The sequence below is a fragment of the Diabrotica undecimpunctata genome, chromosome 1 (genome assembly GCF_040954645.1).
Source record: "Diabrotica undecimpunctata isolate CICGRU chromosome 1, icDiaUnde3, whole genome shotgun sequence".
Taxonomy (NCBI): domain Eukaryota; kingdom Metazoa; phylum Arthropoda; class Insecta; order Coleoptera; family Chrysomelidae; genus Diabrotica; species Diabrotica undecimpunctata.
The window spans coordinates 132,533,942-132,558,977 of record NC_092803.1 but is presented as its reverse complement, the minus strand read 5'-3'; the positions used below and the strand labels follow the sequence as shown (position 1 = coordinate 132,558,977).

Sequence of the window (25,036 nt, the reverse complement as noted above, 5' to 3'; positions counted from 1 at the left end):
TTATTATAGACCCTTTCTGCCACCACAAAACTTATCCCAACTCGTGCGCTTGCGTCGCACGAAAAAGCAGCAATGGACAGAGATAAAGTTTAATAAGAGTACCAATATTATTTCAAGATAAATTTCTTGGTAATAAAAAGAAGTAAACAAACTTAATAGACCTTCTCAAAACTACTCTATCATAAGTGGGTTTTAGTGTCGATCAGAATGAATCTGATGCAGATACAGTAATCATTCGTTCTGTGTTTGCTGCATCTGTCGTAGTAGAGGATATTGACATTCTGGTGTTGCTCGAGGCATTATCAAGGGAGCTGTCCAATGTTGTGTGTCCAAAGTGTTCAATTTTTTTAAACCTTCAAAAGGATGTAAGTCCCATCAAGTATACTGTCCTTTAAGTTTAAATTTCGCGACGTCATTGTAGAGAATTTGTTGAGAATTTTTGTTACTCCATGCTTTTTCAAGATGCGACACAAATAAGTAGTTTAAAACCTCGGCAAACTTTAATTTATCAAAATTTTACAGGAACGTCCTGATCTAGCTAGCGGAACAGCATTATTTCTCAATGACAACGGGGTGCCATCTTTTCCCACTGTCGTTTACGAACGTTTTTTTGTCTCTTCATATCGTGGAAATAAAGATTATTCTTTAACATCATAAGATACAAACGATTCGCCAAGACAGTGACTAAAATTACATTTAACTTATCACCGCTTCCGCCAACATAAGATGTAGCTCGTTTCTACTGTGTTGGAGTTTATCACCAGGAAACACTGAGATCCTGAAGATTGGGGCTGGAAAAAACATGAAAAAATTTAGATACCAATTACAACTTTCAAATCTCCAGCAACCCCCGAACTTCTAAATTTATTAGTAGGCATTATTTATAAGTAGGCTTCGAATACTCTGCAGTGTGCCTCAATTTTTCTAGTGAAACCTGCAGTGACATCATGAAAATATTAAAAATGTTGCAAAATGTTTGTGAGTAATTTTTTTAGGACTTTCTTGCCAAACAGATTATTTTCATAGTTTGTTTTGTATTTTAATACTATTATTTTCCATAGTTTCCAAACCGCTAAAATTTTTGAAAATAGCCTCTTCCTTCACAAGAGATATCTGTAATTCGTTTTATCGAGGGCTTATACATGTAAGAAAAAAGTATGAAAATTATTTTAAAATAATCTAATCAAACAAAAAATATTTAAAAATATTTTAATCATAAAAAATACAAAATAATAAATAAATAAATAAATAAATAATCCAAAGTAAACTATATAATCAACCATAAATAATATATAAGGTTATAAAAAAAATGTATTTAACATTTTACATTAGGGCTTATCGGATAGCGTAAAATTCAAAATAAGCCTCAGAAAGAGAAAGACAGGATTCTTAACCAAATTTCGCACTTTATAAAGTGAACGTTGAGGTACATTTAGATCTAACAGTTACTGTATCAAATTTGTATCAGACATGATTCTTTACTAATGCAAACAATGAAAAATTTATATCAGCGATACATATTTCAACTACCAGCAACTTGTGTCGACACATCTATAACGATCGGATGTAAACACTTGTTAGTTCGTAATTTAAACTGTCTGACATTTATTGCAAAAAGTTGAATGCGACTCTAGTTTTGGCACTTGTGTCATAATATAAGATGGGTGATTATCTGAACAAAAAAACAAATAAATTCTGTATAGAGCGAGGAGTACGACAAAGAGACACCTTCTCTCCAATGCTATTCACGCAGCGTTTAGCATACACTTGTAAGAAGGCACATCTGAACGAGTATGATATCAACATAAATAAAGAGAAGCTCAGTTATTTAAGATTTGCAGATGACATCGTCCTTATAGCCGATCGTATGGATGATGCAATAATAATGTTTGAAAAATTATGTCACGTTTCCTTGGAAGTCAGACTAAAGACTAATATGAACAAAAGACCCAAGTGATAACGAATCTGTCGCTCAATAGAAATATTGCTGTTAATGGAAGGGATATTGTGCAGACTGCATCGTTTAAGTACTTAGGACATAAAATTCGGTTGGGCAGAGATGATGAGACATGTGAGCTTCCACATCGCATAGGATTAGCCTATGCACCGTTTGGTAAATTAAGCTATGTATGTAAATCGGACCTACTTATATGCCGCAAAAGGAAAATCTTTGACCAATGTGTGTTACCTATACTCACTTATGGAGCACAAACATTAACACTCACAAAAAAGGTAGTGAATGAGATTCGCGTGACTCAGAGGGCTATGAAGCGCCACATTCAGGTGTCTCTCTGAGAGACCGAATCTAAAACAAATAAATACGTGGTAGAACAAAAACAACAGACGCCATCAAAAAAATCTCGTTACTGAAATGGAATTGAGCAGGACACGTCATTAGATTATCAGAAACCCAATGAACAAAGCATATTGTCGAGTGGAGAGCAAGACAAGAAGCACTACGGAGCGGAGGACGCCCACCAACTAGATGGACTGACGACTTGAAGCGTGTTAGCAATAACTGGATGCAAGCCGCACAAGACAGAGACAGATGGAAAGTGCTGAGGGATTCCTATGTCCAGCTGTGGACGCATACAGGTTGATGATGATGATGAATATAATAATAAAATAGTAATGATTGAAAGATAACGCTTCAGGTGTATCAATGTACACTTATGAGTTATAAATTCTGAATTATGCAAAGCAAGTCTTTAAAAATCAGCTGGCTGCACTCTTAAAAAATTTATCAAGTATTTGAAAAATATATGTGTATATGTAAGCGAACCGTATATTTATCTCAGATTCGGCAATTTTAGAAATATATACTAATCAATGATATAAATTCCTAGTAATTTCTCTCAGTATGTAAACACGAAAGCGAATTTATATCTGACACTCGACATTTATTAAAGGAGATAAGTGTCAGATGTAAACATGCATTTGCATTTACGTACGGCACGTATGGCGCAGTCTACTTTAAATGACAGAAAATAGACACCATTGAGTGTCTCCGATCTAAGTAGCAACCGCTACAATGTTTAAAAATACCTCAACATTCCCAAACCAAATTTTTGTAATTCGTTTTATAGAAGGCTTATCTATATAAGGCAGTAGGTACATATTTCGAAATAATCTGCATGAAAAAACTATTTATTTATTTTTGGAGTACTCTTAAATCTAATATAACCAAACAAAAGTACTGTAGCCGTAAATATACTAACAAATTAATAAATAATAATATAAAGTAAGCTTGGTAGTATAATTAACAATAAATAATATATAAAATTAAATAAGAAGCGGTTTTTCTACAATCACTTAATATAGAAAACTTTTCGTTTTTCATTAACAACCAGAAGTTAATGTATCCTGTCATTGACTAGGATAAGCTAACGTCTTCTGATGACTATCATTGTCTTAGTCTTTTACAATAATAATAAGTATATTAAGTAGCAATTTTATAAAATAAATTTTTACTAAACCAATATAGCTTTTAGACATGAATGACCGTAGCGAGTGAATAATTTTACTTTTCTTACAAATTGGTAAAATCAGTTTTCTTATTTATATATTTTTTTCGAATTTTGTGATAGTAATTCAGGGGTGGACTAAGGCCTAGGCAATCTAGGCACTTACCTAGGACCCATAAATTTTGGGGCCCGAAAAAGAAGTTTTTAATTATTTAATTAAAAAAAAGCCCAAACAATGCTAATGACAAAAGGAATGAATGATTGTAAAAATGAACATAAAAAATTTCAGAGCATGAAAACTCCAGTGATCACATTAACTCCATTTGAATGTATATAACAAGATCTGAATCTAAATAAGAGCAAACATTTGAGTATTAAACCTATCTGTGACACTAAGTGGTCTGCTCGTTCTGATTCTGTGAAATCATATGAAGAAATTAAGCATTGTTTACGACACTTTTCTCAAACAAAGACGGAAAACCATTAACAAGGTTTGAATCTGCCGGTTTCATAAGAAAACTTGATACATTTGAGTATGTATTGTTATTTGCTATATGGAAAAAGATTTTAGAGGGAATAAATGCTTCAAACAAAACTCTTTAACAAAACTATGAATCCCTAAATACAACAATTTTAATATACGATTCAATGATAGGTTTCATACAAACTGGAGAAATGATTTTGACAATTCAGAAATAGAAGCCGAAAAAGTTTTAAAGATATTGTATATACTAATAATAAAAAACGGCAGAAAATACGAGAACTATTTCATGATAAAATTCCAGAACATGAAATAAGATTCACTGGCAAAGAACATGTTCTTTTAAAGTTAATATTCTTTTTTTTTTGTATGCGATTCTTTAATTATATTTAAAAACAGATCTCAGGGATATAAAACTATTAACAATAAATTCAAAATAATTTTCTTATGATAGTTATGTCAGTGACTCTTTAATAGAGGAATTAAAATGTTATGAACAAGATTTACACCTATCAGAACGGAAAAATGAAGTATTACAATTTTTACAAGATTTTTGTAAGTAAAGAAAATATTATTTCGTCTGTATCCATGTGATCATTTATTTAGGAAAATAATAATTTTATTTCGATATTCCCAATTTAAAAACAATCCTAGAATTTATTTATTCCTTCCAATAAGCAATGCAAGCGGATCATTCTCAGTAATGGCCAGAATAAAAAAAATGAAGATTCACATTAGGCCGACAAACATCAAATAGTTTATCATTACTTTATATAGCAAAAGGGATATTAAATAAGTATATTAATGATAAAAAACTAATTGACAAGTTTGCAGAATCAAAACGAAGAAAAAAGGCAATATGGTTAATTAATTTGAGTATATTTGGTTAAGTATTATTGTTTGTTTTAATGAATTATGTTTATTTAATGTTTGTACATGTATATTATTTTTTTTTTTCGTTTTTTTTTTCTTGGAATCTGATAACTAAATAAACTTATAAACATACTATGTGCTTTAAAACCCGACTACCATACGCAAAATATGTGTCATAACTGAAAAATATGCCCGGAATTACAAAATTGCCTAAGGTCCGCTTTAGCCTTAGTCCGCCACTGTAGTAATTATAAGTAAACAGTATGATATAAAACTATTATAAAACTGCTAAGTTACTTAATTCCTTAATTACTTAATTAGTGAGAATTTCATAGTAAATACCTATGTAGCCTTTGTGTAACTTTACACTGGTTTTTACATAACAATTTAGAGTTTATTTTTGAGTAGAATTGAATCTACTCTATCTAAAGTTATAAAGTAATTATAAAAAGTAGCCTTTTGGGATATTTAATGGGCATTATACAGGTTCAGATTTTTTAAAGAATATTTAATGATCAGAATACTGTAGTTCTCGAAACATAACACCGTTCCCATAATAATTCTCCTATGATATTAGGATAAATCGTATTTTTCTGATTGTAGCGCCATCTATCACAAAGTTAAAGAAATATCTCCAATAAAAGTTACTTATTTTTGCATCTCTAATAAAAATGGCAGTTCCCGTTTAAGATTTCAAAGTTGCTTCCCGACCGACAAACAAGGGTTGGTGTAGGAGGTCAGTTTTTAGGTTCAATATAAATTTCGCGAAATATTCGACCATCCCACTTCTCATGACACACCTTATATAGATAGCTTATCGTACAGGTAAGAGCAATTGCTACACAAAATAATAAAGTTTACAAAAATATACTGATAAATAGATCATAAAATTTACTATTTTCGATTTTTTTTTAATAGACTAGTCTGTCACTCATTATTAGTTTATTTAACACAAAAAATTTCTGATATTTATGTTTCACTACGGAAATACTTCTAAAAGATCAGGACTGATATTTAAAGTTTTAATATTTTGACTTGCCAAGCTCGGCTCAAAATGGTTCTGAGCTGGCACCAAAATATAATACCGCTGATTGGAACCTCCCGTCGGCCTTATAATGGTTCCAAGTATGGGAACCCGCTGAACCAAACCTTGTGCAAAGTTTTGAACACCACTTCCGATGTTTTGGGTAAAGCCTTGGAAGGTAGTTCCAACGCCCTGGGCAAAGTTTCCAACGTTGGTGGCCCAACCTCCGACGGTGTTGCCTACTGCAGAAAACGTGTCTGGTACATTTATTTCTATGGGAATCAAGCCGGTGGCTTGTATTAAGTTACCTATGAAATCCAACGGTCCCCGTGGTTGCTGATTCTGAGGACCATAACTAAAAAAAAATATATAAAAGAATAAGAAATAAACGATTTTTTTTTCATTGTTAACGATAGTTTTTTCGTTTAATTGTTAACCAATGATTATTATCAATCAACAGTCAATAAAACCGAATCCCTGACATGCGAATTATGGAACCTGTATTTGCAAAAATATTATTTTGAAATTGCTGCTCAAGCTTGATGTTTATTCTAATACTCATAATATATCTAAAAAATTATGGAATATGTAAGGTAATAAATAAATCGTTTTTTTATTAATTAGGTTGAACATATCTTACAAACTTGCAAATATAAATTTACAAAATTATCTATAGCATAATTGGACACTTCCTAAACAAATGAAAATTGTAAAGACAATTTAGCAGTTCTGTTTTCAAACTCGTATTAGGTTTTATGGTAATTTTTCCCACTGTGGAATAAAAAGAACGTCACTCCATATTTACAATATTTTTTTCTTGAATTCTGGTTTTGGCAGACCGAACGGAATAAACACCAAAAAAACAGAGAGGATGTGCTAGATCTTTGAAAGTGACAGAAGGATAGACGTTTCCAGGGTAATCGGAAAATGTCTCTAAACTCGGTTCGCTAATCCCAGTCCGAACTGTCTAGTGAATTTAGTATTTATTTTTTTGCGAAGTTAGTTACTTTTTGACAGACGTCAAGTGGCTGTAAATTACTATACAACCAAGCACCGTACTCATAGCCAATATTAATAGTAAACAAACTAAATAGTAAATAAAATAGAACTTTGCGAATTACCGACAATCAATATTTATTTATCTGCACCATATAATAAATAGTTAAGTTAAATTATAACAACTAAATATATATTTTCTAAATATATACTACCCAAAATTTGATGGGTTTAGTATACACTTCGACTATTTAGAATAATTCTTCTTTTTTTAAGAAAGAAGTCTGTAATAGCAGGATACTTGAGCTATTAATACTGAGAAGTAGGAATTGTTGTGTTGTAGGTTTCCGACAATGAATCTGTCAAAATATGCCCGAGCTAAGCGAATGGAGTTTAACAGAGAATACAATGAAGGAAGTCGAAAGATATACGAGGGGTAAGATATTGGAGTTAGATGAATTTAAATGTATAGGATGATTCAGATATCGATGGATAATCTTTTAAATTTAATTGATTTGAGTTAAACTGTTTTTTTACAAGAATTCACAAAGAACAGTTAATCCCCAATTTGCCTGTCGAATCTTTTGTTGTTACTGATAATGCGTCATAAAATAATGTACAAATTAATAAAGCACCTACCAGTAATTCTAAAAAAAACTGATATGATATCTTGATTGACAGAAAAAAATTTACCATTTGTAACGTTAAAGTTAAAACCATGCATGAAATTATCAAACGACAGAAACAAGATCATATTCAATATGAATTTGACAAAGTACTGCACAAAGGTGGACATATTACTTTAAAACCTCCGCCATATCATCCAGAGTTATACCCTAAAAAAATGGCTTGAGTGCAAATAAAAAATGGAGTTGCAAAACAAAATGTTTATTTTAAGTTAGGTAAAAAGTGTTTTTTTTTTTATTTAGAATTTCCGCATCAATCATTAAAGGTTATTAGCGGGTTTTACAGATTTTAAATTTGTTATTAAATATACAAAAGATGAAATAAAGAAAGGTAAACGTGTCCAAATTAAAGCCAACAAACTTATAATAGATGGTCTAGAAAGGAGATGGAATAGAAACACCAACCAGCTGGAGGACCATCATGGAGGTGGTTCAAAAAACTAGCAAGGGATGAGACGATGCATTATTCGTTGACGGACGAGGCAAAGAAACAGGAAATGACTGCAGATAAACCCGGGTACAACAAAAGTGCAATAAAGAAAGATAGACAAGAAAACAAAAATAAAAAACGAAGACAACAGAACAAAAAAAATAAAGAGTTGAAAATAAGCACATGGAACATAAGAACCATGCTAACTCCAGGAAAATGCTAGAAATAGAAAAAGAACTCAAAAAGTATAAAATAAATATTGCAGCACTGCAAGAATTACGCTGGGAGGGACAGGGACAGATTGACAAACAAGACTTTACAATGTTATATTCAGGAGGAAAGAAACAAGGGCAAAAAGGCGTGGGATTCATGATACTAAGGCACCTAAGAGAGAAAATTATAAATTTCAAGCCAATTTGCGAAAGGATGGCCTATGTTAGAGTCAACAGCAAACCAATATATCAGTCTTGAATTTATACGCCCCCACAGAAACAAGCAATGCAGACGAAAAAGAAATCTTTTATGATAGGGTCGAAGAGGAGATAGAAAAAATACCCAAAGAAGATGTCATATTTGTACTAGGAGACCTCAACGCCCAGATTGGAAAAGAGGACCTTTTACAACAAATTGCAGGAAAGCATACAATACACGAAAACACGAATGACAATGGGCAAAGACTATGTAACCTAGCAACAAGAACAAATTTGTTAATAAGCTCAACAAAATTTGAACACCCTAAAATACATAAGGTAACATGGAGGTCACCAGATCAGAAAACATATAGTCAAATTGATCACATAATGATTAATAAACGAAAGCAATCGTCAATAAAAGATGTAAGAACGTTCAGAGGTGCGTGTGCAGATTCAGACCACTACATGGTCACAGCCACTATAAGACAAAAAGTTAAAATTGAAACAAAACAAAAAAACCAACATAAAAAGTGGAATGTCAATAAAATGAGTAATGAAGAAGTAAGAAAAAAATATGAAGAGGCACTAACAGTTCAAATAAAAGAGAAATATAAAGCAGAAGATATAAACACAGAATGGGAGACGATCAAAAATCAATAGAAGAAGGTGCAAATATGCAGATAGGTAAAAGTCAGGCTAAAAGAAAAAACGAATGGTATAACCAAGAATGTAGAGAAATAACAGGAAAAAAAGTGCAAGCCAGAAATAAATGGCTAAGAACAGATAAAGAGGAAGACAGAGAATAATATGAAAAATTAAGAAGGAATGCTAAGAAAGTGATAAGGCAAAATAAAAGAAGATGGGTAGACAAAAAAATGCAGGAAATAGAGCAGGAAAGAACAAACAGAAATACGAAAAGTTTTTACAAAAAAATTAAAGAACAAAACAAAAAATGCAAGGGTAAAACAAACGGAATAAAAAATAGAGAGGGAATAGTGATAATAGAGGACCAAGAATACAAACAAGTATGGAGAGATTACTACAGAGAGCTCTTGACGGAGGAAACAACAGAAGAAGAAATGCATAACGAGGAGGAAACGGTGCACGAAGAAGAAGCAGATGAAGTAGATATCGAAATTTCAAAAGAACCAACATTAGAGGAATTGGATGAAGTAATACAGAGAAGCAAAAATGGAAAAGCCCCTGGTAAAGATGGCATTAATATGGAACTAATAAAATACGGGGGAAGGGAACTAAGAGGAAAAATACTGGCACTATTGAAAAATATATGGAAAGAAGAGAAAATGCCAGGGGACTGGGAGGTAGGGCAGATCATAACAGTACATAAAAAGGGAGACCAACAAATCTGTGAAAATTATAGAGGAATAACGTTACTAAATACAACATATAAAATATTGACATCAATAATAAAAAAGAGGTTATCAAAGATCACAAAGAAGACAGTAGGACAGTACCAATGTGGATTCACAGAAGGAAGATCTACAATAGATGCAATACACACAATAAAACAAATAATGGAAAAAGCAAACGAGTATAAATTAGAATTGGAAATGTTATTCATAGACTTCAAACAGACATTTGATTCAATTAAAAGGAACGGATTAATGATAGCACTTAAAAAATTAAAAATTCCACATAAACTCAGAAAATTAATAGAAATGACAATGAGAACTACAAAAATAAGCATAAAGACACAAAGAGGAGAGACAGAGGAATTCATTATAAATAAAGGGATGAAACAAGGAGATGCCTTATCAACAACGCTATTTAATCTAGCATTAGAATATGTACTACGAAATATAAATAAAGGAAATCTCAGAACAAGAGGTGGTCAATATAATTGCATATACAGACGATATTGCTATTATTGCAAAGAACAGAAAAATAGTGAAAGAAATGCTAGAAGAAATAAGAGAGAAAGGGGAGGTAATGGGGGCTAAGATTAAATCAAGAAAAGACAAAAATATTAAGATTAGGAAAAAACCAATGAAAGAAAAAATCAAAATAGGAAGTTCTGAGTTTGAAGAAGTAGAATACTTCAAATACCTAGGAGTTACAATAAGTAAATCGCGAGAAAGGAAATCCGAAATAAAAGAAAAAATATTAGCAGCGAATAAAGCTTATTTTGCAAACAAAACATTACTTAAAAGCAAAACATTGACTAAAAAAAGTAAGATGAGCATTTATAACACCATAATTAGGCCAATATTATTATATGCAGGAGAAACAATGACGATGGTTAAAAAAGATGAAGAAGACTTAAGAATAGCAGAGAGAAAGATTATGAGAACCATACTAGGACCAATCAGACAGAGCAAAATGAATATAGAAGCAGAACAAATGCAGAAATTAAGGAAGACGTCGTAACTAAAATAAAGCAATGCAGAGTTAGATGGTTAGGTCACATTTGGTGAGCAGGCGATAAGGCAGTGACATACGCAATGATAGAATGGAATCAGGAGGAAAAAAGAGAAGGGGAAGACCGAGATCAAAGTGGCTGCAAGAAGTTGAAGAAGACCTCCAAAGGGCAGGAGTCAGAGAATGGAGAGGAAGAACTAGAGACAGGAAAAAATGGAGAGATATTGTCAAGAAGATAAGATAAACAAAAAAGACTGATCCACTTAAGAAATCGGATCTAGAAAGCATTTGCGGTTTAACCCCACACTGGGGTGTATAGCCATTATATATATATATATATATATATATATATATATATATATATATATATATATATATATATTAAATATACTAATTACAAATTGCGTATTAAATTACAAATAATAAATTACCAAATTACAAAATGATACATATAATATAACTTAAATTTTGTGTAGTAAACGTATGTCCTTAAGGAATTTGATTGTATTTGATACATTACAGTTTAAAATATGTTTAAGTTTCTTTGCTTTTTCTGGTACGTTGTTGATGGCTCTTTCGTAGGAATAAAGAGGACATTTAATCAATATATGTTGAACAGTTATTGGACATTCACAATAGGAACATTCATGTGGTAGTTCTTGTATTATGAGATGCTGGTGAGTTAACACTGTATGTCCAATTCTTAGTCGGTTTATAATCACCTGTTTCCTTCTGTTTTTTGAAATTGTAGTTTAGTGTCCATCCTAGTTTTAACGTTTTTAAGGTTAGCCTTATTAGAATTCCACATTTGTTGCCAATTTTTTACACAGTGCTGTTTAATATTGAGCTGGATATCACTGAATGGAATTGTAGTCATTATTTCAGTTTTCTCGGCAGTAGCAGCTTTCTTTGCTAATTCATCTACTTTTTCATTTCCTGCAATACTTGTATGTGATGGTACCCAGAGAAATTTAACGTTCACGTGTCTGTTTTGTAGGTGATAAAGTGTTAATCGTATTTGTTGCAGGATAGCATGTACTGGATATATTTGCCTTAAGCTCTGAACAACAGATAAAGAGTCAGTATTGATAAGAAAGTTTGAGCTTGCATGGCTCTTACACATGTCTAATGCCTTTAAAATGGCGATTGCTTCTCCCGTGAAAATGCTACAGAATTAAGTGATGCGAACTGCATATTTTCAGACTTTCCTAGAATAAAGGCCGCTGCATGTCCGTTTTAAGTTCTTGACGAATCAGTAAAAATCTTGTTATAGCCAGTGTATTCTGATATCCGTTCTTGATATAATTTGTTAATGATTATGAACTTTGTGGAACACTTTGGATAGGCCGTGAGGGATATATCAATAGTGGGGAAAATTAATAGTTCAGGGAGGTATAGTTCGTTGTGATAAGAATGTGTCAGCTGGTCTATGTCAAAACCATATCTAGTTAGACGTTCCTTAAGGGGTGGATATTTAATTTGTTGATGGCAATAAGTAGGTGGATATATTTTGTAAAGAAGTGGATGGTTTGTGTTATGAGGGTTGGAAGACAGACTCGCGGCATAATTTAAAGAAATGTGTTGTCTTCGTATTGATAGGGGGATTCATCTAGGATAACCTTAAGCACCCAGAATAAGTCTTAAACATGTATTTTGCATAGTGTCAAGTTTTTTAAGAATATAATTACTCGCAGTTGAATAGCATATTGCACCATAATCCAGTTTACTTCAGATTAATGATTGGTATATACGCAGCAATTTTATGGTGTCCGCTCCCCAAGATCGGTTTGATAGCATTTTAAGGAGATTTAATTTAGATTGGCCGGATACGACTAGCTTTTTAATATGTTTTGCCCATGTTAACTGACTGTCTAGTCTCAGGCCAAGAAAGTCAATGCTCTCTACTTGTTTTAGGTTGATACCATTTAGAATAAGTGTTGTTTTGCATTCAGTTTTTCTTTTATTGAATATTATGAAAGAGATTAATCACCTGAGAACGTAAAACAGTTTGAGGCTAGTGTAATATTGCAGCTACCAGTATATACAACTAAGTCATCTGCATACAGATCTGCTTTCAAAGGTAGCTTTATCTCTTGAGCGATATTATTAATTGCTATTAAAAATAGAGTGGCGCGTAAGGTTGAGCCCTGTGAATACCGCTTTTAAGTCATTCTGTTTTTGAAGTAATTCCATTAACACGTACTTGGAATACTCTATTATTCATGAAATGTTTTACAAAAGCAAGAAAATTTCTCTGGATACCCCAGTTAGACATGGTTTGTAAATGTATCTCCATGCATTATGAAATGCTTTATTTATATAAAAAAATATGGCAATTACTTTCTGGTTATTTCTAAAGGACTCACGTATAATATTGTCAATAGCTACTAAGGCATCATAAGTTGATCTGCCTTTTCTGAAACCGCTTTGGATATGACTTAATAATCGGTTTTTTTCAAGAAACCATATTAATCTGTTATTTAAATTTTTTTCTAGTAGTTTGCATGTACCTAATATTTGTAAGAGAAATTGGTCTATAGGAAAGAGGGTCAGTTTTTGATTTGAAAGGTTCTAAAATGGGAATAATTGTTGATTCAGACCAGATTGAAGGAATTTTTTTTATTAAGGTAAATGTTTTTAAAAATGTCTAAGAGAATTAATTTTCCTGTGTACGGCAAGTTTTTGATAAATATGATTGGTATATTATCAGAACCCGATGAAGTGTTTTTGGATTTATCTAGAGCTTCTTCAATTCTTGATATGTGATGAGAAAAGTTAGTAGATTATCACTATCTACTATAGATATTTCTGTCATTTCACGTTTATTTTTAAAATCTAAAAATGCGGTATTGAAGTTTGCATTGCTTGAATTTGTCTTTGAAAACGCAAACTTTTTTTACCCCACTTCGAGGGGGGTTTAGGGGAAAGCCCTGTGGTAAAAGTTTACTACTTTTGCATATTTTTTGGGGTCTCAAAATTAATTAATATTCTCGGCAAAATTCAGCTTTGTCGTATGATTTTTAGAGGTTGAGTGATATTTTTGTCTGAACGACTGGACTATTATTTACATAAAATTTTTTGTGACACCACTGGGGTGCAAAATTAAATTGGTGTTTTAATCTAAACTTATTTAGTTGACGATTGGAGTGCTGTGCTTTTCACGGATGAATCAAAATTTAACAGATACTCATCAGATGGGCGGCATAGGATATCGAAAAGCCCTGGTGAACGTAATCAGAAATGTTGTTTTACTCCGTCAGTTCAATTTGGTGGAGGTGAAATAATGGTGTATGCAGGCATGTCCCTAAAGGCTCACATAACTTGTTTCAATTCAAGGGGGCAATTTGAACGCTCAACGGTATATTCATCAATGTTTGGAAGATCATGTAGTGCCATTTGCCCCATTTGTTGGGCAAAATTTCGTCTGATTCAAGATAATGCTTGTCCGCACATCGCAAGAATAACACGGCCCCCAATGAGTGCAGACTTAAATCCAATAGAGCATGCATGGGATATTCTGGGACGACGCATTCGACGTAACCATGGTGAGTTTGAAACCTTGAATGATTTGGAGCAAGCAGTTCGTAACGAATGAGAGCAAATCCCCAAAGCAGACTTTGCTGCCTTAATCCGAAGTATGCCTGATCGAATGAGAGCCGTAATTAGGGCTCGTGGAAGTAATACACTCTACTAAATATCGTTTTCCATAAAAAATGTTTATATTTAAAAAAAATAATTTTTGTTTCTTTGCAGATTTTTAAATTTTTTTAATTGTTTATTGTTTTTTCTGTGTAATATTCTTGAATTGTGATAAATTTGACTTTTAAATTTTGTTTAATATTAAATACTCAATTGGGAATATCTTTTTTTTTGGGGGGGGGGAAGTGAGAATCTTTAAAAGACCTCTGGAAGGTGTCCCAGGTGTGTTGGATTCGGACGACTACGCCTTACCGTAGTTGACTGCCTACCAACTAAACTCACCCCCTCTTTCTCCAACCAACGGGCCTGGGAGCGCTCTTAGCGAGCATTACCATCTGACCCGTCAGCTTTGCTCATAACTTCCATCTGTCGCTCTCCGTCTGCGCTCCATGATTGCCATAGCAACCCAGTCGCGCCACCCTACTCACGTCTGCACCGGACTTGGTCTGTAAGGTAACCATCCTTGTGCAGAGCGATAGGCAGGAAGGAGCGACTGCGCCGCTATTTCAACCATCTTGATCTTAATGAGAAAGGTCAGAGAACAGGTACAAGCAACTCTAGACATTTATATTCCACCCCCGGAGGATGGTACATTCATTTCTCCATCTACACTAGCCCATTACTTAGTAATAGGCTGCTCCATAAGTAGACACACAGCGTACACTAGATACAAGGAAAGACAAAACAAAACGAAACAACACGTATGTAAATTGTGTAAATTCATTTAAGATTTCGGCATCAGTAGTGGAAGCTGAATAGTGGCTCACCCCACTGACGCCGACAGATACGACACATTAAAATAAACAGTTCACCTTTGTTGCCGTCTCCTCTCTTTCTCTTCCTTGTGTTTTATGGTTTCTGTCACAAAACCAATGATCAAGTCAAAGATTCTTTTGTTTTCAATTGCTTTATTCATTAGTTCATGTGGCTCACCTAGAGGTGACCCCAGGCCCAGCTGCAGCAAGGTTCGCCCTACATTGTATGCAGGGCATACGAATACCACATGATGCACGTCATCCACCACTCCACACTCGGGACACAGATCGTCCTCGATCTTCTTTATTCTATATGTATAAGACCGGAAAGATCCATGTCCCGTCATAAATTGGGTGAAGTAGTAGTTGACACGTCTGTGTTTACACTCATACCACCTTACTACATCTGGGATAAGGACCCTCGTCCAGGCAGCCTTGTCTGTTTCCCTTGACCATTGGTCCTGCCAGATCTCCAAACTCCTTTTTCTTTCTTGTGTTCCTGAACCTAAAGCTCCATTACCCCTTTGGTGCATCCGAACCCTTTCATTAGTTAGGATATGCACCGGCACAGCACCGGCCACTACTTGTAAGGCAATGGTTGATATGGTCCTGTATGCGCTGCATACCCTGATTAATGGTTTTCTCTGTGTCCTAAGAAGCATGTCTTTATATTTTGCTTTGTTTAGGATCTCATGCCACACTGGAGCCCCATACAGTAAGATGGACATGATTGACTGTAGTATAACTGATCTTTTGTATGACCCGGGGCCTCCTATATTCGGCATTATCTTATTAAGGGTCGAGGTCCTCTCTTCCGCCTTCCGACATACTTCTTGTATGTGGTGTCTGAATGCCATTATGTGGTCTAGTACGATTCCCAAGTATTTTACGGTCTTCTGGGGTCTTAGGTCGGAGCCTCTGAACCGAAAATTTACGTTTTTTTCTATCCCGTGGTCCCCTCAAGATGATTACCTCTGTCTTTTCTACTGTAATGTTTAGGTCATTTCTCTCTATCCATGTCGCAGTTTTTTCTATTGCTTCATTTACTTTGTTTATAATACCCCAATTCATATCTTCTATAAGTAGGGCTAGGTCATGTGCGTATGCAATAGCCCTTACTCCTTTTGTTTTGTTTACTTCTAATACCCCGTTGTATAAAATATTCCATAGTGTGGGTCCCAGGACTGACCCTTGGGGTACTCCAGCAGTCATTTTCATCTTATTTTTCTTCGATATGCATACGCTGCTTTGCGATAGGTAGTCCTTTATTATATTGGAGACATATTCCGGGGTCCCAAGGTCGACAATCTTGTCTACTATGAGACCCCAGTTCGCTGAATTAAAGGTGTTTTTAATGTCCAATAAAACAAGTACCACCCATTTCTTTTTGCTTGTTTTCACCGCGTTTCTTATCCAGATCGCGGCGTCGACTGCTGATCGACCTTTTCTAAATCCATATTGTTGGTTGGATAGAGCTCTCTTATCTGCCAACACGCCCTCTAGCCTCTTCCTGACAAGATTCTCATAGATCTTGCTAAGGCAGTCCAGAAGGCATATTGGCCTATAAGAGGATGATGAATCAGGGTGTTTCCCAGGCTTTAAGAGTAAAATCAGATTTGCTTCCTTTAGTTCCCTGGGAAACTCGCCGCTGGTCCTCGTCTAAATTGTATGGAGCAATCATCTTTAGTGACTTCATTGTTATCTTATATGCGTCGCCCCATATATCGTCTTCTAAAGCATTTATTAGGTTCTGCCACCTTTCTTTTTTTTCTTTTTTTATTGTTTTATTGAGTTTCTTTTTTACTGTTTTGTATACTTCTTTGAGCTCGTAGGCGCCCTGGCTTCTCGTAAAATTCCTGCGAGCTCTGAGACACTCCTCCCGTAGGCCTTCAATCTCATCCGTCCACCAGTAGGGAGTTCTTACTTTGTTCCTTTTCTTTACGGTGGCCAACTCAACAGCGTTCTCTCGTGCCTTTCTGAGTTGGTCAAGGTTAGATATTTGCTCTTCGTTTATTTTTCTGACCTCCGATAAGTACACGTGCTTATTAAATGTTTTCCCAGTATATCCTATCGGCCGTCTTATGTTCCGCCCCTTTACCTTAATTTCATATGTAATGTATCGGTGGTAGGTGAATATATGATCGTCGAGGACGTCCCAGTTTTGTATTCGTCTGGATAGCCCATCACTTGCAAAAGTTACGTCAATGTGTGTTTGGCTGGCCCCTCTTATAAAAGTTGGTTTATTATTATTGAGTACCTGGAGGCCAGCCTGGGCTATCCATTCGTTCCATATCTCCCCTTTTTCGTCGTTTGCCAGAGAGGCATTTATGTCCCCGGCGATCATAATTTGTTTTTCCCTAATGGCGGTGTTCATTATTTCAACTATATTCTTATATTCTCTAATCCTAATATTTGGAGATATATAACATGCCAGTAGGCTAAAATCCCTCATTTTTTATGAGAATCTTTACAATATCTTTGTTTCGAAACAACACCGCCACATTTTTATTAGTGTCTTGCACCCAACCACCGTCCGATGTAATTTTTTGTTCGGTTCGGGGACGATGAGCAGGTCTGTTTCCAACATGCAGGCTTTTGCATGGACAAGATCGTGAACTCTTTTCGCTCTGCCCACGTTCACCTGCAATATCCTTATACCAGGTTGATCTTTGAGGTTCATTTTAGGTTTAATTCCCTAGAGATTCTACCTTACATCGGTGTTTCTGTTTATATGATCCTAACTTAGCTAAAATAAACAAATAAATATGAATAAATAAATAAATAAATAAATAAATAAACGAGTAGATAAAAAGGTGACTGTATAATTAATATGGACAACACATAAAAGGTTAAAAGAATAAAATATATGTACAGAAAACATAAAAACATCTAGGTAAAATTGGGACAGACAACATGTGATTGGGAATATCTTAATCTTTTCTAAACGCCGGTTTTTAGGAAAATCTGAGTGTCCGGTTAATTTTGCACCTCCGTGTATTTTATAGGCAATTGGAAGAAAATAATAATATTTACGCATTTGCGAGTAGGTATATTATTAATAGACTGTAGTACAGTGATTACTTTATAATTTTAATTTATGTTTTATCTTACAAACTGAATGATGATATTCCGTATGACCCGATTTAGATTCGTGTCACTTGCTAATAGTTTGTTAGTAAAAGTGTTAATAATTTACATATCAATGTATAAATATAACGTCTGTAAATGTCTAATGTAAATAGGTTTTATTTGTTTAACAGAAAAACTATGCTTTCGATATATTAGAATAAGAAGATTCTTTCATTCTGGTAAATTAAATATTTAAACAAAACATACACACAAAGTAAATAAAAACGTATATTTTACTTCTTTAAAAGTATATCAAAAGAAAAATGGAGACATTGAATATGTAAAAGAAATGTAAAAATTCGAGTTTATTTATGTCTATTTGTTTCAGATTATCAATACCTTTTAGTAATAAGTATAATTTGTTACCTAATCCATTGAAGTAGGACATTGGTCTTCATTTTTCTAGAACTTTTTTAACATTGTTAACATTTTTTTTGTTTCCTTTTTTTTTCCTATTCATCTACCATTATCGCTTTGTTTTCTGGTCCGTATCGTTCTTGCTTACCTAAAAATAATTGGTTTGTCTCCTTCTCGGTGCTTTTCTCGTTTTTCTATATACCGTGTGGAAACCATCTTCTTCTTCTTTTAATGGCGCTACAACCCTTTGTGGGTCTTGGCCTACTTAACAACGTTCTTCCATTCTGCTCTGTCAGATACTTTCCTTCGCCATTGTCTAATGTTTATGGTTATAAGATCTTCCTCTACATCATATATCCACATTTTACGGGGGCATGCTCTCATCCTATTTGCTTGGAGTTTCCATTTCTGGATGACTTTTACAGCTCGATTATCTGACCATCTTTCTAAGCGGTCAAGCCAGTTTAGTCTTTGTACGTTACAAATCTGACAATGTCTGCGCTCTGCATTAATTCATCCAGCTTATAGTTCATTTTTATTCTCCACGAACCATCGCTATAATGGGTTCTTCCAAATTTCTTTATATTTGCGCTCAAATATTCTAAATTGATTGTCATCAGTGGTTGAAAGGGTTTCATATGTGAGCGTTTCATATCCATATGTGACCACTGGTCTAATTACTGTTTTGTGAATTCTAAGCTTAGAATAAACGATTTAGTAACTTACTTTTCATTTAGTATTTATATGCGTAAAGAATTTAAACCGCTAAGAATCCGTGCTTGTATTTCTTGACTGACGTTGTTGGTCTCATTTATTATTAAGCCTAGGTAAAGAAGGGTTCCCCCGTTTGAAGGCGGGCCGCTCTAGTAGAATACCTTCACAGTTTCTCCTGCTCATCGTGAAAGGCGATAAATTGGAGCAGCTGTCCGCTGACCATTACCCAAGTCCTATCTTGTCCCTCTGTGAAAATAAATACTTCCAACTATCATACGACACCCACCCGTACCCGTCATATACATTCCGATAGCCAAACCTATACCCGAGGAGAAAACCTTCACGAATATAAAAACCAGTGGAGGAAACCACTGAAAACAAACGGATATGCATAAGGCAGGCGCTATGCATAATCCTAATATACCGCCTCCCCAACCTCAAGGTGTAACACCATCGTGCCAAAGGGGTGCATGGCCCAGGGGGTAACATAGTGGGCTACAAGCGATGCCCAAGGGAGAAGGTGATGAACTGAGGGGAAAATAGCCTTGATGGTGTAAGGGCTCACTGCCCCACTGGACCGATCAGTACGACCCAACTCGTGGAAAGAAAGATGACAAGGAAAAATAAAAATAAAAACACGGAAGAGGGAGCAGCGGGGATGAAGGAGAAAGTAGAAGAGGGGCAGTGAAAGAAAGCGATGAAACTCGAGAGAAGAAAAGCTGGTGGAGAGAAGTGGAAGAAATTGGAGCTAGAAATAGCGCAAGCAGAAGTAGCGCAAAGGATAGGGAAGGAAGAGAGAAACAGCAAACCAAGAAAGAGGAAGAAATGAAGGAAAGAGAAAAAGAGAAGAGGATATAGAAAACAGGCATAAGGACGGAAAAAATAATATGAGGGAGGAGAGTCTAAGGAACGAAAACGAAAGAAAGGAAGAAGAAGAAGCAAAAAAGCTCGGACAGCGGAAGCAACTCTGACGAATGGAAAAAGCAGAGGTCAAGAAAAAAAACCAAGCAACAGGATAAAAACGACCAGTTCGGAGGAAGAGGGACAGCCACTGAACAACAAAAGCTAGATCAAAGTTGGATTACACCGTAGCGGAACTCGGAAAACTCATGAGGAAGGTGCCAAATACAAGGCTATCCATAAAGAGGGAGATCGACATCCTGAGAAATCGGCTGCCCCATTAAATTGAAGAAGTGGAGGAAAATAAGCAATAAGAGGCACCATGGAAGTCTGTATGCATAATATCCAGAGGCGTGCAGATTAACATGGTACAGAAGATCGAGGAGCTGGGAAGAGAAAACGTGGGAATTAACACGCTGGCAGCACTGGGAGTTGAAACATCGAGGAGAATTATGGAGCGGGCTGCAAGAGGAAGGAATATAACGATCACGCTCCTAGGTAAGAAAACAACAAAAAGTGTGGGCCAACAGCAACACCAAGCCCAAAGAACAAAATGGAGTCGGAATCATTAGCAAACCCAAAGAAAAATCCTTTGTGGATCTAATGACAAAAGTAAAAAGAAGAGCGCGAAAGAAGTCCAAGGCTTAGAATGGCAAATACAGGAAACAAGACTCGAGAGCTGAGGGTGCTTTAAACTAACGTGGAACAGCAAGATTAGCACCTAATCTTGCCGAAGCTGCCGCAGTAGAAAAGAACATCGATGTGCTGGTGACGCGGAGCCAAATCCAACAGCGGCGAGGAGAAGAGGGATGGTTTGTAGGTACGACCGGGAGGGCTGCTGTACGAATTTACAATAGGAAGCTGCGAGCGTATAAAATTAAGCCGAAAGAAGGATATCTCATTGTTCAGATGGAGGGGGTGCGGCTGATCTGCTGTTATATTTCTCCAAACGTAACGGTGGGCGAGTTCGAGCTGAAGATGGACGAGATCATGCAGGAAGTGGAAACACAGAAGGAGAATGCGTAGTGCTGGGAGATTTTAACACAAAAGCAGCGAAGTGGGGATTTCCCATCACCGACACTCCCGGCAGGATACTGACTAACTGGGTAGATACTCTAGACCTAGTGGTACTGAACACAGGTCTGGAGTCTACGTTTGTTAGAAGAGGTGCGGGTACGTACATCGACGTCACCATGGCGACACAAGGAATATCGGGTTCTCGATAACCGGAACGGGGACCACTAACGCGGTCCGTGCGTCCGGGACGTCGGGAGACGGATGCGGCGATGGGAATGACTGGAAAGTATACGAGGAGCTGATTAAATGGAGAGTGAGCATGATGCAGGGTCACTCACCGACGGTGGAAAACCTGGAGAGAGTCATTAAAGAAGCGATGGGAAGAAAGCAAGATAGGTCGCCGAGATGTCAACAGTAAAAATGAATGTATAGCAATGAGAAGGGACTGTGTCTGCGGCAGCCTTGTGGACCATCACTGGATGTGTTCCGTTGCATGTTCTGGCGGTGGAAAGAAAAGAGCTCTATGAGAGAAGAGGCCGAAATCTTACTATGGCCGAGAGAAGACAGGTAAGGAAAAGGTCCACTTAAAGATGGCAGGACGAATGACATAACACGGAGGATGTGGCACAGTGGACGAAAATGCTAATCCCGAATATAAGAGATTGGTGGACTGTGGCCACAGGCGACTGGATTATTTGCTCATAGAACACAGGTGTTTTAGGGCTTACCTCTCTAGGTTCGGAAAGACTGACACAGATGATTGCCTATACTGCGGACACTCGGACACTGTGACACATACAATGTTAGAGTGCAACAGATGGATAATAGAATGAACAGAATGGAAAGAGAGACAGGTGTGAATTTTGTTACAGTGAGAGAAATGATTAAGAGAATGATTGAAAATAAAGCAGGTTGGACTAGTATACACAACTATATTCGTGCAGTTATCAAGAAAAAAGAAAAGGATGAAAGACAGCTGGATCAACGGCAAAGGTAAAAGGGAAATGTGCTGGAAGTTGAAGGCAGAAAAGTGGGTCAGACTGTATGAGTTAGACTGTGTGAATCAGACTGTGGGGAAGGAGGAAATGCCCGTCTGGAGTGATACCGTACTAGGAGCGATGAGAGTCTTCCACACGCTACCTGGAACGAGACGGGGAGCCTCCTTGCCGACAGTTTGTGGATGAATGAAGGTTGTGCTTTGGAAGTGATGCCTGCCTTACAGCGGCCATTCCGCTTCCGATCACTGGATGACAAAGGAGGATCTGGTTTAGCAGGTAGGCGTTCGGCGTAGACTCGGTGACGAGAGGGCATTTTAAAGTACTTTGGGAACTATCACGGAGTACGAAGAACGAAACCTGCACTAAGGTTAGTCAGGCGGCGTCCTGGACTGAGATGTCTTTTGAAGATTTCAGACCTTCCCTCCATAAAGACGAAAAAAAAAGTAAAGAAGGTGGAGCATATTCGTAGGTATGGTTGTCTACCTTCAGATTCTCATGTCGATTTGACTTTGTGCACTCCATATATTTTGTTTTCCTTTCAATTATTATTTAGACCAAATGCAGCGGTTTTTCAAATCTATAGCATTTTTCGGTAATACCCTTCTGTTGTGGCTTATTGTATTAACATATATACATATACAGTGTGGAAACTACTATGGAATAAGTTGTTTGTGATCTTATTTTAAAAAATATAAAAAACGCTTAGACCCGTCAACTTTTAAATATAAACGTGCACGTTTTAAACAAAACTGAAATTATGGAAGCAAGTAGAACATAGAGAAATAGACCGTTGGATTTCCGACGAAGTTCAACCAAAATTTTATCCCTTAATCTTTTGAGAGTACTGAAAGATGAAATCAAGGAAAGTAAAATATGTAAAACTGTGAGGTTTCCTGGAGAAATTTCCATGAAAATTGAATTTTATTTTATAAAGAAAATCTTTTGTAAAAAAATATTCTTCCTTATGCCATTTTACGAATAGATAGACGAGTATTGAGACCCTATTCCTAAAAATGTTTCCCTTAAATGTTAATAGGTCAATATCCGTGATTTTCTCCTTCATGCAACTTGAAAGTTTGTTAGTTTTTACGATAAGGATGCTGCAACAAAAGGCATAACGGCAGGTCATGACATCGAAAAATTTTACCTTGGAAAAGGAGGAAAATTTGATTTTCAGAAAAATGCACCCTGGTTTAACTCTTAATTTCCTTTTTTTTTTTCTTATTTCATATGACATTTCCAGTACCTACACATAAAGGCATAAGGAATAAAATTTTGGTTGAACTTCGTATTGAAATCAAATCCGACGGTCTAAAATGTCGATGTTAATTTGTGAAAAATAAATGTTAAGATATATTACAGAATATACTATATCTAGCGAAATATTTGAAGAAATGTTCAAAAATATCCAATACATTTTAAAAAATTTAAGTTATACCTTATAGGCACCAGAATCACTTTAGCTTCATTGTTCATTGGCATGGAAAACGTCTTCGTGAAACAATAAAACAAACATAACAAATAAATTAAATGTAAGTTCGTCATTGCTCTTCTGAATGCACCGTTATTCGACTGATTTCACTGATCATCATACACTTATAACACTGTCAGTAGTGTGCATAAAAAATTCACAGTAGGAAATACTCTCTTTTTTGTCTAGGCCAGTCGTTGGCCTAATGCGGCAGGGTCTTCGGGATGAGAAATTGATTTACATAAAACTACTTTTACTTATTTTACGATTCGGTTTTTTATTGTATGAATATAATGTATGATGAATTTCCAGAAATTGTGATAAGTATTACAATTGAAATCTTGGTCATCCAATTTGCAGATTTGATCAAAGAAAATCAGATCAAATCAGATCAGATTAAGAAAATCTCATCAACAACATTTAAACAAATAATGTACGCGGATGACCTAGTATTACTAAGTAATAAAAATAGAGTAACAAAAAAGGATTATTAAATGGAAAAATTAAAATAAATTATACAAAAATAAATTTAAATAGAATTATTATTATATCGAATTAATAATACAGGGAGCTCCTGGGCATTTGCTGCACATGAATATAGGGAAACTGGAAAATATCCTTCATCAATATATAGTTAATAAACCGGAACTTCTCGAAACCAACCATCCTGCTTGTTATTAACGCGTCCGTGGAAGTATGCTTGATAATAACAACTACAAGTTACACTGAGATCGTACTGTACACACAGACTAACCAGCTGCGAATAATAGACCAGATTAGATAGTCGAGTTACTAAATAAAAAAACAACACTAAATAATGGGGCGATATTTAACAACAATAATCTACGTGTTAGATATAACGAAAATATCTCCAAGTACATAGATCCGGGTGTCGTGGATGTCTCTTGTCCTCAACATAAAACGAGAACCAAACTTCAAGTGTTGATTATGAAAGACTCCGATAAACAAAATCTTTTTATTTTTATTAATAACATTTTTATTTTACAATCTGTGTTTAACCAAATAGAAAGTTTAAAATTTGTCCTTTCTGTTGTCTTAATGCGTACACAATAATGCGTAGTGAAAGCGACATAATTTTACGTAGACCATGGTGAGCCTCGTGGGACTTAATGTTGAGAGACAGACTTTTGACTGAGAGTCATTTTGCTACCGCTAAAAAGCTCTAATTTATAGGGAATTGTCGTCTTTTCAACGGATTTTTAATGAATCTTTTTACTGGGCCTTTTTAT

The 25,036-nt window shown here is 35.4% G+C and overlaps 1 long non-coding RNA gene across 1 annotated transcript; it reads right to left on the bottom strand.

The window, feature by feature from the left end:
* Positions 1 to 1,195: 1,195 nt before the first annotated feature.
* LOC140431959 (uncharacterized) lies at positions 1,196 to 23,912 on the bottom strand. Its single transcript, XR_011949743.1, has 2 exons — positions 23,754 to 23,912; positions 1,196 to 6,197 (listed from the first exon to the last, which is right to left on the bottom strand). It is a non-coding gene; the product is annotated as an uncharacterized lncRNA (long non-coding RNA).
* Positions 23,913 to 25,036: the final 1,124 nt, after the last annotated feature.